This window comes from Squalius cephalus, assembly GCF_949319135.1.
Source record: "Squalius cephalus genome assembly, chromosome: 10".
NCBI classification, from domain to species: domain Eukaryota; kingdom Metazoa; phylum Chordata; class Actinopteri; order Cypriniformes; family Leuciscidae; genus Squalius; species Squalius cephalus.
In genome coordinates this window covers 18,665,924-18,682,696 of record NC_137131.1, presented here as the reverse complement: position 1 = coordinate 18,682,696, position 16,773 = coordinate 18,665,924, and the positions used below count along the sequence as shown (strand labels likewise).

General features: G+C 35.9%; 1 protein-coding gene across 1 annotated transcript in view; it reads left to right on the top strand.

The window, feature by feature from the left end:
* Window positions 1-16,773, top strand: part of LOC307166021 (uncharacterized protein) — a 127,401-nt gene that overhangs the window by 81,097 nt on the left and 29,531 nt on the right. The window lies entirely within an intron of this gene.

The window sequence follows — 16,773 nt, the reverse complement described above, 5'->3', positions numbered from 1 at the left end:
ACTTGGGATATTGGAGTGCAAGGGCCCAGTAATCAGCCTTCGGTCATGTAGAACAATGCATAAAATTAAATTGACATTAATGAATAATTGTGTAATGAAAATGGAGGAGGCGAGCTAATTGCATGTTACAGTGAGTGTAATGCCCAGATAACCTTGTGTCTAATGCTATTCTTAGGGGCCGAGAGCCGGAGCTGCTCGCCAGGGCCTCTCTCGGCGGGAAGTCATTAGAGCAGAGGCGAGGAGATAATGCTGTGGAAAGAGAGAGAGAGAGAGAGAGAGAGAGAGAGAGGGCGAAAGTGGAGTGGCAACAATCGACGAGTATCTTCGCTTGTGCGTGCATGTTCTGAGTGGGCTTGACTGAAGTCATTTGTATACGGTCTGAGTGGAATTAAAGGTCAGCGAGTGGAGCTAAGCTCTGGTGGGGCCTGTTAGCACGGCACGCTTACCTGAAGAAATTTCAGCACTTCATGAGAGGGTGAACTGTAGCTAGCAGAACTACACTAACGCTAAACTTAACTACAGACTAGAGTTCTGCACAGAAGATGTATTTTTGTAGGCTAAAACCTAGAAATTATTGTTTTTTTTTTAAATGGGTTTTTGCTTAAATGCCTGAAATACACAAGCTCAAGATGACATAAAATATATCAGTAACACCTTTTTTAAAGCTTTTACTTGCCTTTAAAAAGGTGAATGTAAACTATTAAGTGGCTAAATGGGATTACAGAGGCTGTTGAGGACATTAAATGTCATCACGCCGAACAGGTAAACGTCACGCTCTTGGAGCCTATTCTAACTCAAACTTTCAGGGAAAATGTTTTTATTGTTTTTTTTTTTTTTTTTTTTTTTTTTTATAAATACTGAAAGAGTTATCGGAAGCTTAATTGTGGTGATGTTGCAGTCATGCGATGATGGTCGGTGTAGTTTGTTTATAGTCTAATGACTGCCTCTGAAAGTCTGCCCTATAAGGCAACGGCTTTGCAGGCAGCGTTTGTGCTCAAAGGTATCTCATGAAAGTGATTTCGGACATAATTCTGTGGCAGCTTAACGGTTTAATGATCTGCAACAAAATAGAGACCTTTAGTTATAACTATGCAAATATTTAATTACTAAAATACAAATTTTTGCTAGAAATGACATCAAAACTGGAAAAAGTTGGTCAAAATGTAAAATTACACTCAAACTGACCACCAACAGCAATTTGTTTGAGCTCAACTGTCACGGAATGGAACGCACAGGATTATGGGATATCAAAGGCTGCCAAGGATACATCTAAGCTGCCAAAAATCGATTAGATATCTCAGTAGACAGTATGTGGCACAATCATTGGATTCGGACGTGCTTTGTTGCGTTTCTACCTCCGTATCATGACAGCGGAGGCAGCATTTTTTTGCAGCCTGCTTTTTTTTTTTTGCGATTTTTACTTGTGCCAATTGTATTTAGGCTTCAAAATTTCTTAAGATTATCATGATGAGCAAAACATGTAAGAATCAAAAACTTTTGCTGGTCACAGAGCTTATTTTCTGCAATACTCCAAAAGCCAATGAAAAAATCCTATTGGGTTTTTGTCGAGGGAACCATGGTGATGGTAACTTCCGGATTGGCCTACAAAAATATATCACTGCTGCTCTCTCTAGGGGTGTGAAGTGAAGCCAACATCTGTTGCAATGACAAAATTATTTGTATTCAGATAAAAACTGATTTAGCGCAGGGCTTAAACCAGAAGTTTTTTTTTTAAATAAATGAGCTAATTTTAAATATAATTCTGTTCTTTTCATAGTTATCATACACTCTAAAAATGCTGGGTCGTTTCAAAATGCATTGTTAAAAATGGTTACATTTTATTAAAAAATATTAACAAATGGTTGGGTTTGTCCATATTTGGACAAGAACCAATAAGAACCAATACAACACAGAAAAAAAGCATCTCCAATCCCTCATTATTCACTATTTATTTCATACATGTATCATATCATAGTTATTATATATATATATATATATATATATATATATATATATTTATATATATATATATATATATATTTATATATATATATATATATATATATATATATATATATATATATATATATATATATATATATATATATATATGTGTGTGATTGAAGTGTGTTTTTACACTACATTCAGCTGAGAAATGACTTACATACTTCACTTCAATCCTAATTAATTTATACTAAACAAGTTCTATCATCAAGATCTGACTGCATATTTACAGTAAATATGAATTATAACCTGCTTCTCAGCAGTGAACATTACACATCTCAACAGATGATTCAAGTGCATGGCTCTTCTATCGCACAGAGCATTTAACTCAAGTGCCATCCACTTAAAGTTACATGGGCTCGAATTACATGTAGAGGTTATTCAGCCCTGTTGATATTTCAAATCAATTACTCGCTCTGTCAGTTAGTCCATTACTCATATTATAAGGGCTGTCACAGCATGTGTGAGCTTTTGAGTGTAAGGATGAATATACAAACTTTCTAAACCGTTGTGGGGCAACAGTGATTTCCCATGAGTCTTTGTTAATTGAAAAAAAATGAGAACGAGAAGTTCAGCTGTAATTGTTCACAGACACTTTAGGGATAAAAGATGGCATGGACCAGAGTTTTTGCAGCACAGATTGTCAGTCATTTGTGCAGGAATCTAAAGAAACATCTTAATTAGCTTTTACATTAAGCATACATTAGCTTTGTATGGTAACAAGTAACGGCCAAAACAATTGGAAGTATTTCACAGCTTGATTCTGATTGGTCAATCACACTGAACACATATTTTTGTATCCACCGTATTTTTAAAGTAAGAGCAGGTGCGGCCATTTGTAACTTGGATGTGTGAGGCTTCCTTTGTCATTCGCTTCCAGTTATTTAACTATACAAAAGCAATCCGTTATGCTGCCTGATATTTCAAAGTTCAAAGAACATATTTCGTGTTTGTTATCATATTGTTTTCATTTATTATCGTGATCAGTAACACGTTGTTTTGGAGCGCAAATCATTTTACCGTTTACTTCACTTTATAATTCTTCTAGTCATTTACCTTGTGGCTAATGAATCGGAAGTCGCGCACATTAACAGAAAATAGCTTACTTCCACATTGCAAAATAAGATGTTTAATGACCGCTAAATTGTAGATTTGACTGTTGTGCAACCAATGGTAACCAATTTCCTCCCCTCTGCAAGTTTTATGTCTCTTGCATACTATGTGGTCTCTTTATGCTCACACAATAAACACAATATTCAATATTTCATATCCATGGTATAAGTGTACAGTCAGCAGTCAATTGTCACATAATTAATAAACACTTTGCTTTGGTGCCTTGATCACTGTGTTGGGGTTTATTTTTGCAATAATGTCAGCATTATTATATTATATAATGTAATATTTTAATGCTTCTCATTCTTCTCAATTATCCTTCTCAATTTTTCTCACCCTGGTGTCCTTGTTTTGTTCTGTTGCACCGCATATGTAAAGCAAAAAATAGCATGACCACTTCCTGAGGTGCTACAAGTTCGAATTGCTTTTGTGTCATTGTTTGTTTCTATATTGGAAAATACTCTTGTCGAAATGCTAAACATACTGGGAAAAAAGCAAAGAAAACAATGATTCCAGACTATGGTGGTTTGCTGGGTTTTGCTCATGTCTAAAAGCCAGTGTAGTTAGTATCTGTCTTGACTTCCTACTTCCTGCTGGAGGGCTGTCTTTTTGAATGCAGCATGCTCCGTTTCATCTTCCCCCATTAATGTGCTCTTGATCTAGCTAAACAAAGGGCTTCACAGCCAGGACGATGCGGCTAATGCACTGCACGGGGTCAGTGTGACCATTACAGAGGGATGGTGACCACCAATGACTGAAAAGAGGAGGCTCATCTGAGAGACAGTTCAGTGTGGTAGGGGCTGGTTCCCCTCACATTAACGAGAATGTATTAGTTTTGTGGAAGGTAACGTTTGCTCATTAGCGTTGGCTGTAGGTGAAACACTAGGCCTGTCCTTGGAGTAATTAGGCAGACAAATGAATTATGCTAAGGCTTTTCCACACCTGCTCTGACTGCAAAGCAGTGTTTTCCTTTCATTCCGCAACATTAAGTGCAGCAAAAGCCTGTCACAGGCCTAAATCAACACTGCCCATAGTCTCTTCTTCTTCTTTTTTTTTTTCTTTTTTTCATTTAATCTTTTCAGATTTTCTTTTACATTTTGAAAATAACTACTTCATGTTCAGCCACCATTTTTTTCTGCAGTGGAAAAATCGCTCTCTGGTGATCTGCATTGTTTGTTAGCATTTCAAGATCTCATGAAATTGCTTGACGAGCACACTTTTCTTACTTATGCTGATGATGATTTTTTATTTAAAAAAATCATAATCCAAGAGGGAAAATAGAAGAAAATGAATTTACAGTAACATGTTAAAATAACAACAGTTAATGCATTATCATATTAGTGTATGTAGAAAATAACACTAACCTAGATACATTGTTCATGGTGCCTAATGCATTAACTAATGTTATTAAATTGAACTATATTGTAAAATGTTACCAACATTTAAAATGTCTATATCTGCTAAAAGTGTAGCTACAAAATGTTTAGCCACAAAACGTGATTTTCCGGGACTCTTTAAAAGTGAGCGTTGTACACACTCCTTGTTTGATGCAAATCCAACAGGCTCGTAACCTATTGTGTAATTCAGATGGGAACTGAAAGATTTAACTCTGTCCCGCTGGTCTGGTTTAAGTTGTAAGCTTCAGCTGTTATGCGCTCATCATATAAGGCTTGATAAAATTGGTGGGCTGCTCTGAGAGAGAGGATTACAGCGACTGGAGGAGGGAAGATGGAGGCACTATTTTGATAGGAGTCATGGTGCAGCCGCTTTGACATTTGGCCTGAATGATTTGAGGAAATAAATTTGGGCAGAAACGATATGGGGATTGAGATAAGGTTAGGATTTCTATTAGAACTTTGAATCAGACTTGATCATATGAGCTAAGTCACTGGCCTGAACACTTTATTAGCATTTGAAGTAGGAAAGGAAAAACACTCTCCTGTGGGTGGCACAAAATGACATCCGACAACAAAAGAGAAGGCTGACGACAAGATACGAATGCTCAAAATGCCAAAATTCCACCTCCAAATCTCGTCTGCCTTGCTCCTTGTCCAGTCAAACTTCTGTCTGATGTTCCTTCATTGGGTAGCGCTGGGTTATCTGACAGATACATCATAGAGCCACACAGAGGTGTGTGGACCGACTGCCTGCTGCTTCCCTTGTTGTTTTTAATGGGGTCTTCACAGCAGGCAGCCACAGAACCATTTGTGTTTCACCAGTCCCCTTTACTTCCCTTTATCCCACCCCCTCTCTCCCTCAAGAATCCTCTTTGGCGTTCCCATTCTTTGCTTCTATCTTTACTTGGCACTTCAGTTCACGGTCTGATTTTTCAGACAGGCATCTTTGAATTCTTCTTCAACAGTAGAATGTAATATCAAACACATTCTTTTAAAGACACTACGAAAAATACATTCTTTGGCTTTTAGTCCATGTGTGTTAGCTTTGAGGCTAATCTGTATGTTAGCGTTCTCATAAATGCTGTCTAAATTAACTTTCAGTGGATGGATATATATTAAGAGGTAAAGACACAATATTAAAGTAAAATTTTAAAACTTTCATGAAGTTAAATCAATAAAAGCATTCCTTCCGCTAGAAAAAAATAGTCCCTGACCGTGAACAACAGCGTTCCAATGTGTAATATGCATGAAAGTTCAAATAAAAACAACAAACCGTTCTCAAACTTTGTCTCATTCTTTTTATTTTTTACAACACAATATTTGTGAAATTTCCTCACACAAATAGGCATAGCTTATCTCTCAGCATGAGAAAACGTTTATTTTTTTGTTTATTCCGTTATTTTCTCTCTGCACTAAACTAAATATTTACATAGCCTAAATAAAAACACAAGGGCACATACTTTTTTAGATAACAGTTAGGTCTTTAATCTATTTTATTCATGTTATTAATTTAGTTGCTAAAATGCTGCCTAACAAGAGATACTTTTTTATTGTTGTTTATTTAAATTTATTTGATCATCTCCGTTTATTGTGCACGCATTAAATATTTGTCTCATTTCAATCGGCTCCACTGTGGTGATATTTAACGCGGTTCTCTTTAGTTGGGGCTCAGCACTGTCAGCAGTGTTTTCTGTTGCAGCAAGAATGTCGCTCCAGTGCTTTCTTTGTTTTAAGTTTGGCCTCCAGTAGCTCTGTAGTGAACTTTCACACTTATGTCCACTCACAGACATATTTCTCTCGATTCGAGACCAGCATCGGACAATCTCTGCACCATGGTGCTGCGAAGGCAGTGATTTGTGTAAACCTTGGAGGTGCCTGCTGCTTTACAAATTCTCGGCAAATTGTTCCTCAAACCACTCATCCATCGTCATGCCACCTAGTAAATCGAAATTTACTTTTTAACATTTTAGCCTTTTTAATTCTTACGTTTTTTTTCTATGTTTATGTTGATACGTGTTGCTAAGGGTGTTGCTAAGGGCGCAGTGATAAATAGAACCGTTGGGTGAAGTGGTCATAGCCATGTTTTATCGTGAATAAAGCACAGCTATTGACCAATCAGAATCAAGGATTGGAACTAACCATTCTATAAATATATACAGTACCAGTCAAAAGTTTGGAAACGTTACTATTTTTAATGCTTTTGCAAGAAGTCTCTTATGCTCATCAAGCCTGCAGTTAAAAACAAAAAAAACAAAAAAAACAGTAATATTATGAAATATTATTACAATTTAAAATAATGGTTCTCTTTTTTAATATACTTTAAAATGTAATTTATTTTTGTGATGCAAAGCTGAATTTTCATCAGCAAGTACTCCAGTCTTTGGTGTCTTATGATCCTTCAGAAATCATTCTAATATGATGATTTGATACTCAGTTATTATCAATGATGGAAACAGTTGTGCTGTTTAATATATATTTTTTGGAATACTTTTTTCAGGATTCATTGATGAGTAAAACGTTAACAGCATTTATTCATAAAAACAGCATTTATTCAAAATAAAAACATTTCTAACAATATAATTCGTTACCATCACCTTTTATAAATTTAACGCATTCTTGTTGAATTAAAGTACTAATTTCTTAAAAAAAAAATTGTTATTGTTCCCAAACTTTTGAACGGTAGTGTATATTGTTACAAAAGATTTCTATTCTAAATAAATACAGTTCTTTTTAACTTTTTATTCATCAAATAATCCTGAAAAAAGTATCTCATGTTATAAAAAAATATTAAGCAGCACAACTGTTTCCAACATTGATCATAAATCATCATATTAGAATGATTTCTGAAGGATCATAAGACACCAAAGACTGGAGTACTTGCTGATGAAAATTCAGCTTTGCATCACAAAAATAAATTACATTTTAAAGTATATTAAAAAAGAGAACCATTATTTTAAATTGTAATAATATTTCATAATATTACTGTTTTTTTTTTGTTTTTTTTTTTGTTTTTAACTGCAGGCTTGATGAGCATAAGAGACTTCTTTCAAAAGCATTAAAAATAGTAGTGTTTCCAAACTTTTGACTGGTACTGTATATATATTAGGGCTGCACGATACTGGGAAAATATGCGATATTGTTGTTGAGTATTGCGATAACGATATTTCTTGCGATATAACATTTCCCCAGAGAAATGCTATTTTTATTACTTTTTTTTAATCATTTATATATGTAATGATCATACTAAAATAAACAGGTAGGCTAATAGATATTCCTCTGATCTTCAGAAGAATAGCTCAGTTTTTTCATAAGGAGTTAACGTTACACATGCAACACTTTGATTAATGGTTGTCTGTGAGATTCTGTTATTGTTAACTTGGCATTTCATTAGCAGTTTTGGTAGATTTGGGCTTACACTTTTTAAAGTCTTCATATAGCTCCCTGAGGTTGCGTTGTGGAGCTTAGTTTCCTCTCAACATGGCCAAAAATTTTCGGCACGACTTAGTGACACCGTCACTTATTTTCACATATTGCGTTTTTTGCACGTGCAAATTCGTTATTTCAAGTGCAGGCGCGCGGCAAGTGCGCTCAAAATGAAAGCACATTTTTCCAGCCATTTTTCCACTTTTCTTAATTCTCAAAGCTCACGCAGGTCATGGTTGCATAGCAGACGCAAGCGCTTGTGGAAAGAAGGAGATAGCGGCGTGGCTGCGCTTTCCATGCGTTTTTAGACGCGATATGTGAACGGCCCCTTACACAGTACCTGCATTTATGACACGTCTTCTCTATTGAAGCCAGAATATTGCCATATTTCAGACGTACAGTTCTTTTTAGGCACAGGTTCTTTGCTGTTGTCATTTTCCTCGCTTGTCTCTACTCCCGCCATTAGTTTTTATTTTCCACTCTCTACTCTGAGCCACTAGATTCCCCTTTGCGCTCGATCTAGCCAATAGCATAATAGCACCTAGGGGAGGTGGGTATGAAGATAGTAAGGCCCCATTTGATTGGTCGAATTTGGATAAACAACCTATGCATGCATGCATCACACAAATGCTTGGCATATAAAATAAATGCAATTTATCGCACCTCTCTGCGATACGGATATCGCATATTCTATTATTGCGATAACGATAATTTTTCGATATATTGTGCAGCCCTAATATATATATAGAGAATATATATATATATATATATATAGAGAGAGAGAGAGAGAGAGAGAGAGAGAGAGAGAGAGAATATATATATATATTCTCTCTCTCTCTCTCTCTCTCTCTCTCTCTCTCTCTCTATAGCTCTCTATATAAACATAATATATAATTCTGTCATTAACATGTTATTGTCTCAATTTGAGGCCTTTGCTAACCCCAACACCTGTCTGAACTTTCCTTCTGTCCTTCTTTCTGTGCATCTGCTTTATTTGAACATGCTTCAGTAGAGGTCTGGAATGTTCTGGATGCTGGTGTGTGGAAAAGCTTCTCTGTTTATGGGGTGGAAAATGTTACTCATGAAGATGGTAACCTCACACCTCACTCAAACATCTAGAGATGTTTCCTCGTTTACTCATTTTGTGTGGTCAGTACAGATTTTGAGAAGGATTTCTGCTGCCTTACCAACCAAGAAACAAACTTGCTGTGAATTTAGGAACATTTAACCAATTCTAACTGAATGTATAGACATATAAAAGAAAGAACTGGGCACCACAGGGTTGTGTGTTGTCACCATTCTTATTCTCCAGATATACTGTATATACATCGTAATACATCGGGTCTGTTTAAGTATGCTTATGATATGGTTCTGGTGGGACTTTGTTCTAAAAATCAAGTAATTAGTGAGCAAACTTATTTTAAAAATGTGGTTGTTCTTGAAGACTGATGCAAACTGAGTGCCTTGCACATAAATGTAAGGAAAACAAAAGAGCTAATTTTCAATGTTGATTCTGGCGAACAACGTGTTTAGGGAAACTAAAATTATATGATCAGGTAGTTGAGATTGTGGAAAGTTTGATATATTGGCAACTTAACTGAATACAAGGTTTAGTTTTAAACGACCAAGATGTTTCTTGTGGGTAAACTGAATAGTTTTTATGTTAGTCAATCCGTTTTGGAAATGGTATACAGATGTCATGTTGAGAGTATTTTATTGTTTAATGTTACAGCCTGGTATGGTAACTTGGGAGTGATGAATAAGAATAAGTTGCAGAGGATAATGGGAATGGCAGGGGAAAAAAAAGGATGCCAGCAAACACAGCTTGATAAACTATATTTGCTGGCAATACACAGAAGAGCAACAAGGGTTGTATCTGACTCCACACACGCACTTTACTCAGAATTTGGAATGCTTCCATCTGGAAGAAGGTATAAGGTCCCAAAATATCTTAGAAATGTGTATAAACATTCCTTTATTCTAACGGTAATTAGAAATGATATGAAGGGTAAGCAACATTTGGTGCTTAGTTAACATTTCTTATTATTATCAATGTTAAAAAGAGTGCTGCTTAATATTTTTGTGGAATCCATGATAGAAAGCTTAACAGAACATTTATTTAAACAATATAATATAATGTTACATAAAGTAATATAAACTGTCAAATTTGATCAATTTAATGTGTCATTCTGAATAAAAATATCAATTTAAAAAAAAATCCTACCCCCAAATTCTGAATAATAGTGCCCTTAAAATTGTTTGCTTCTTGAGAGAGATTATTATAAAATAATAATAATAATAGAAAACAGAAGAAATAACAATATAAGATTTGCTTAGGGAGCCATTCATATGAAGAACTGTTTTAAACTGGTTTAAATATAACCAAAATTTGCATATTTGCTAATATAGCAAGAAAAAGTTTAGAAACCGAACTGGGGCAAGCTAAAAAGAGTGCCCACATGAAGAAAAGAAAAAAAAAACACATTTTCATTGTTACATTATGTTTTATGTATTTTAATTGAGGGTCCCTTGAAAATCAATTATACGTTATGTCCATGCAAATAAAGGTTGTTTCATGAGCTTTTAGTCATTGCACTTTTGACATAGAATTTTGTTTTACCTAAAAACAAGGTATTTTGTTTGAAGTAATTTTAAAACTGCAGATGTGATGAAAGTGATGAGAACGAGGGGAAAAAAAAACTATAAAAGCCAAGCCCCAAGGTGTTCATAAGCTTTGGTGAAAACTTTGCAGAGTTCCTGTGCATATTGACGCTTGAGGGTATGCAGGCTTACCTGTCTAAAAAGAGCATTAGTGAATAATTTGAATGCATTTTTCATTTCACACGGTGTGCTGAACAAACAGGAATCTGTGATTAACAGTTTTAATTAGGATTTTAACGTGACGAATTCCGACAGCCTCGCAACATGCCTTAGCAGAATAAATCACGAGCCAGAGTTTGTCAAGCTGCCGCTGCTAATGGCCGAGGACTCTCAAAGCGTGACAAGCTAAGACCTGTCAGGACATACCTGCCCCCCTCCCTCCATCTCTTTCTCTCTCCTTTTCTCATTCACCCATATTTCACATTTATCTTTTTATTCTCTTCGATTCCTCAAGTTTCTCTAGCCCTCCTCCCCACCTCCCTCTCCTTTTCTCCTTCATCCATCCTGCTGCTCAGCATACATATGTTGAGGCATATGGCCCGTTGTATTGGTTCCGCCTGCTCTCTCCAACGCTCACCATTCGCAGTCTCTGCCAAGGTGTGGCCAGTGCAGATAGCGGATGCGAGCGCTATAAATCTCAACACGGACACAAAGTAAGACAGAAAAGAACCGAACAAATGCAGCGAAATGAAACCAAAAAGATCGGAACGATTGATTCTCAAAGTGAGATTTACTCTTTTGTCAAGTCAAGTCACCTTTAAAGCATTTCTCTAACGCTTTATACAATACAGATTGTTTCAAAGCAGATTCACAGTAATAAAAATAACCAATGATGCAAACATATTCAAATATGAGACTAATTCTGTAAAGCAGCTCTAAAAAAAAAGAAGAAAAATACAATACTGTCATTGTCACAAGTCAGTTCACTGTTGGTTCAGTTCAGTTCAATGACTGTGAAAAGTTCAGTAATTATTAAATAAATTCAATTTCAGCTGTAAAGCAACTCTACAGAAGACAGTAGTCATTCAGCTCAATGTTGATTCAATCCAGTTCAACAGCAGTGTCAATGTTGCAAAATTCGTCAACTAAAACAAACTTGATTCCGTTATAAAGCAGCTCTATAGTGTTATCATTTTGTTAGCTCATTTTATGCATGTTCATTCATTAGATTGATGGTTCTTAAGCGCTGATGAAGAGCATGGAGGAGTTTGCTTACAGGGGGAAAAAAAGTGTTTTTGAGTGAGTCACAGGGTGTTTAAATAAATCAGATGCCCATTGTGTGTGGTCATGATTTGCACTGGTATTTTTGTGCTTTCAGCACAACACTCTGCCCTGACATGGCAGAGCGAGAACTATGAAGTGGTCAGGGTGGTTTTCCCCTCAAGAGAAATGGAGAAATAAAGGGATTTTATCTGGAATGCTTTATTTCTGTCTGTCTGTCTTTTTTCTCCTGTTCCCCCTCTCTCTTGCCTTCTCTCCTCAAATAACGCTTTTTGTGGCTTGCAGTGTTGACAAATATAAAAAGAAGGCCGCAGTGCCTCTTCAAGTTAGAATAAATAAGTTTGACATTTTGAATGGCTTGGGGAGAGTAAACAAGTTCTACAAAGGCTCAGGCTTTGGGACGGCACTCTATTTGATGTTCCTGCCTTTCACGCGCGTTCCCAGCCCTCTGCCTGCCGTTGATTAATTTTAGCAAAGGCAGATCTAATGAAGTGTTGTTCTGATAGTTGTCATATTCGTTTCTCCTTGTCAGGATATTTCAGCGATGGTAAAACAAGTCAGCCTTTACAAAGCAGTATGTTATCACAGGCTAAAGACGGCGCTGCTCACTTCTCCCAAACAGATGGGCTTGAATGCATGAGAGAGCTTACTGCAAAAGCACTTCTGTAGGTAAATGTATATCGTCTTCGGTTGTGGAGATATACGTCCCTGTTTGCCTGTGCTTAGACAACATCTGGTTCGTGGGACTGGTAAATACGCTGCTTGCGTCCATTTCATCTGAGATTAAACTTAACAATGATATCATTGATATTGTAACTACAATTGGTCATTCATCGAGGTCCAGTAAGTTTTAGCATGCACTTTTGAGTGCCAATTGCTGCTGCCTTACTGGAAAAAAGTAGTCGGGTCATTAGTTGGAATCTGGGGATCAGTTTTCTGTTACATTAGAAGCGACCAAATTACCTTGCCATTTTGTCAGAAGGTACGATAATGTTGTGTGCTAATGAATGTGGACCTCTGAAAACGCACTATTTTACTGTGGAGAAAATACGTTTTTTTCTTTTCAGAATGTTAAAAGACATTTTTCTAGCTCATTTAATGAAGCTCCTCTCATTGCAAGAATAGGCTGTTTAAATCCGCAAAATCTCAAGGACGTTCCTCATCCACTTCAATGCAGAGATGTTTTCAGACGGCATCTTCAGATACTGATTAAAACGTGTGTGTGTGTGTGTGTGTGTGTGTGTGTATGTGTGTGTACGGAAGTAATGATCATAAGTGTCTGTGTTTAAAAATACGTCATATGTTATGACTAGACTGGCTAACTGCATATGTCTTCTTTCCTGAAGTTTATCTAATTAGTAAAACGAAGACAAAGCCTTGGACATTTTATCTTTTGGCATTTAATAGCAATGAAACTTAATAATGAATCATAAACACGTTTAATGCTTTCTTAAGATCTTTTGAGAAAAGCCATTTGTATAGATATCAATTAACAAAAACAATTTCCAATGGAATGTATATACAATAACTTGAATACTCCTTTTTAATTCAATTTTTTGGGGGGAAAATAAAGGCAAAAATGTCAGGATGATTCAACTGTCTTGATGTCTTGATGATGAAGATAAAAGTCTCATAAAAATGTATTGGAAAAAGTCATATTTGTCAATAAAAGTTAAAATTTCTGATAATTTACCCTTTTTTTTTTTTTTTTTTTGCCTAGGCAAGGATAATTTGAGTTGTAAAATGATGTGTGGTGTAATTTATTAATTAATAGTTCATTCTATCCGTAAATAAATACTTTGAGCCCCCTTTTTAAGTAATGATTAAGATGTGTACACGCACACAATTTCATGGTGTGAGGAAACTATGTTATTTGTTTTTTCTGCATGGCATTTTTAGAGTCATTACATTGAAATTGTTCTTGAAAATTATAGAAACTTTTTTAAAACCACATGACACATGAGTCCAAAGAGTGCATTTCTAAGAATGTGGCATATGTGCTTTAAAGTAGATTTTAAAAGGATTTTTCCTTTTCTTTATCGTGGGCATTGTTATTTGTCATTGACCATGAAGCTGCAATGAGGAGCTGTAGAAGAGTGCGCAATCATTTGTAATGAGTCCATTGAGAACGATCGCTCCTGGATTCCTCTGAACCAGCCTGAAGAACTGCTTTTCTTCTTCATGATTAGTTGAGTAAATGGGTTTATTAAGCTTGCAATTGTCCTGATATTTTGAGTTGAACAGATATCCACTCAATGTGAGGGCTTGCTCTTGAGTTTATGGAAATGACACAACATCTCAGGCCACTTTTCGCATTGACCTGTTGGTTTGAGAAGTGCCACCCCATACTTTGTATCCTGTCATTCTAGTGCATGAATGAAAAAAACATGCCATTTGCCTGTGTGAAGAGCAAAGGGCCCTTCACTGTGTGAAATAAGGACGAGCTTGAACTATATTTCATCAAAAAATGGTAATTAATTTGTTGAGTGGTACTTTCAAGGCCGTGGGGGACGGATGCCTGTTCTGCCCTAAAGCTTGCATGAACATTTAAGACACACCCAACAATAGAACCGTTAAAAGGTTCACTCAGTTTTTACATTTTTCATGTGGGAGTTGACAGTTTAACTGGTTTGACGAAATTCAAAGGCTGAAATTAATTTTTGATTTTTTTTTTTTTTTATCAATATTCCAAGTCAATATTCTGCATTTTATCTTATAATCAATATTGCTGCACAGTGTACTCACAAAAGTAGCCTACCTAAATTGAATCATTTTACATTTTCGAGATGAGAACTACTGCTTTAGTTTTCATTTTGGGAAAGAGAGAGAAGAAAAAAAAAAAAAACTCCCCATGGCTTCTTTTGACAAAATTAATCAACCTGCATACAGCTTTTGAGGTGAGCAATGATTTTGCTGATTGAAACACCTTCAAGTCAACCGGAAAAGCCACTAATGACCAACAACCTGAGCTAAATTAAACGGGGGAATGTTGGATTAAAATTTTGATGATATGCATCATAAGCATTGTAATTATAGATCTTGGGTTCATTCCTCCATTATTAATTGTCCAAAGCGTAGTGATTCATTGTGGTGTTCGAAAATGATTATTAATTTTCTGGATGATTATACTTATGGAAGACTAAATGCAGGGCTCTGGTTTGAAGAGAATGTGTTAAAAGAGAGAGAGAACAGAAGAGGCAGCCTCGTATCCTCGTATCCCTGAGGACAAAACAGTTCATTTTTACTTTAATCAACACATACTTAAAAGAGTTGATTACGCTCGCTGACAGTCTTTAGGGAAATTTGTGCTAAACATTATTTGCTTTGTTATTTATTAATGTGATCACTGATCTGTGTAGTTTGTGGTGAAGAATACGCTGTGTTTAGTGTGATAAATATTATTATTGTTAGGGGTTCTTGAGCATTGCTGAAAATATTCATGTATTGTAGATACAGTAGGTTGGAACTTTCACTCTGAACTGTACACTGTGGTTATTATATGGCAACACTTTACAATAAGGTTCCATTTGTTAATATTAGTTAACTACATTGTTTAACATGAACTATCAAATACAAATAATATACTACTAATATATTTCTTAAATTAAAAGTTGTATCCGTCAATAGTATCTAATGGACCTGAGCAAACATAAACTAATGTTTAGCAGTTATTTCTTTATTAAAATAAGTGAAAGTGACATGTGAAGGCCAAGTATGGTAACCCATACTCGGAATTTGTCCTCTGCATTTAACCCTTATTTTAAGTTAGTGCGCACACATTAGGAGTAGTGAACACACACACTGCAAACCGTGGACACACACACCCGAGGCAGTGGGCAGCTATTCAATGCGGCGCCTGGGGAGCGATTGGGGGTTAGGTGGCTTTCTCAAGGGCACCTCAGTCATTTCCTTCTGGTATTGAGAATCGAACCCGCAACTTTCGTGTTATCAGTCTGACTCTCTAACCATTAGGCCACGACTGCCCCCACAGAATAGTTTAAAGGGATAGTTCACCTAAAAATCCAAATCCTGTCATCATTTACTCACCCTCAAGTTGTTCCAAACCTGTAAGAATTTATTATGTCTGCACTGCAATTTGTCGTAGGCATCGATAGGTGTAAATGGCTGGCTAGACCAGGTGGGGGATCTGAAATCACCCATTTTAATAATTCTTGTGTCCTAACATCAGAAAAACATATGCTGATTGGTTGGCCAATCATAACAAAGAGTTGTTACATATAGTGGTGTTTAAGATACAGCAGCAAAGACTGTTTAATATTAAAGGTCAGAGAGACCAATTTATATTTACCTGATTATGGGAGTTCATGGTCAGGTAAATATAAATTGCAACTGTTTGTGGCAAGAAACCATGACTAACATTACAAGTGAAAATCTTAAATTAAATAGTAAAATTATATGATATGACTCCTTTTTTATGAAATGCAAGAATGACTTTTTAGATCATGGCTCCAACCAATCCCCCCTTATTTGTATTAATCACTGAAATTACCATTCCATCATGAGTTATCTTCCTAATCATTTGCAAAATTACTGCCATAAGGTATTTAAAGGCACTCATCCAAAGTCAAACACAAGGGATTGGTTTAATTTTACATAATTGATGTCCCACTTACTTGTGTAAATGTCAGATGTAAGTTCTTTTTTTTTTTATGAATGTGAATGAATAAAAATCTTGCAGACTTTGTTTTTCAGAAGGTTTTGGGCCAGAAGTGTATATAGGCTCTTGTGTAGTGACGGATATATAAGTTTAAATCTCATTCACTGACACTGAGCAATAAACGTTCTACAATAATTACTAGAAAGATCACATCAAAAAGGCCATTTCCTTCTGTTTTATGGTTTGAAATGGACATATAAAACCCTTCCACAAAGCAACATTTATAGAATTCCCATTTAGAGTTTCCTTGTTGTCAGATGTAGTTCAGTCCATGAA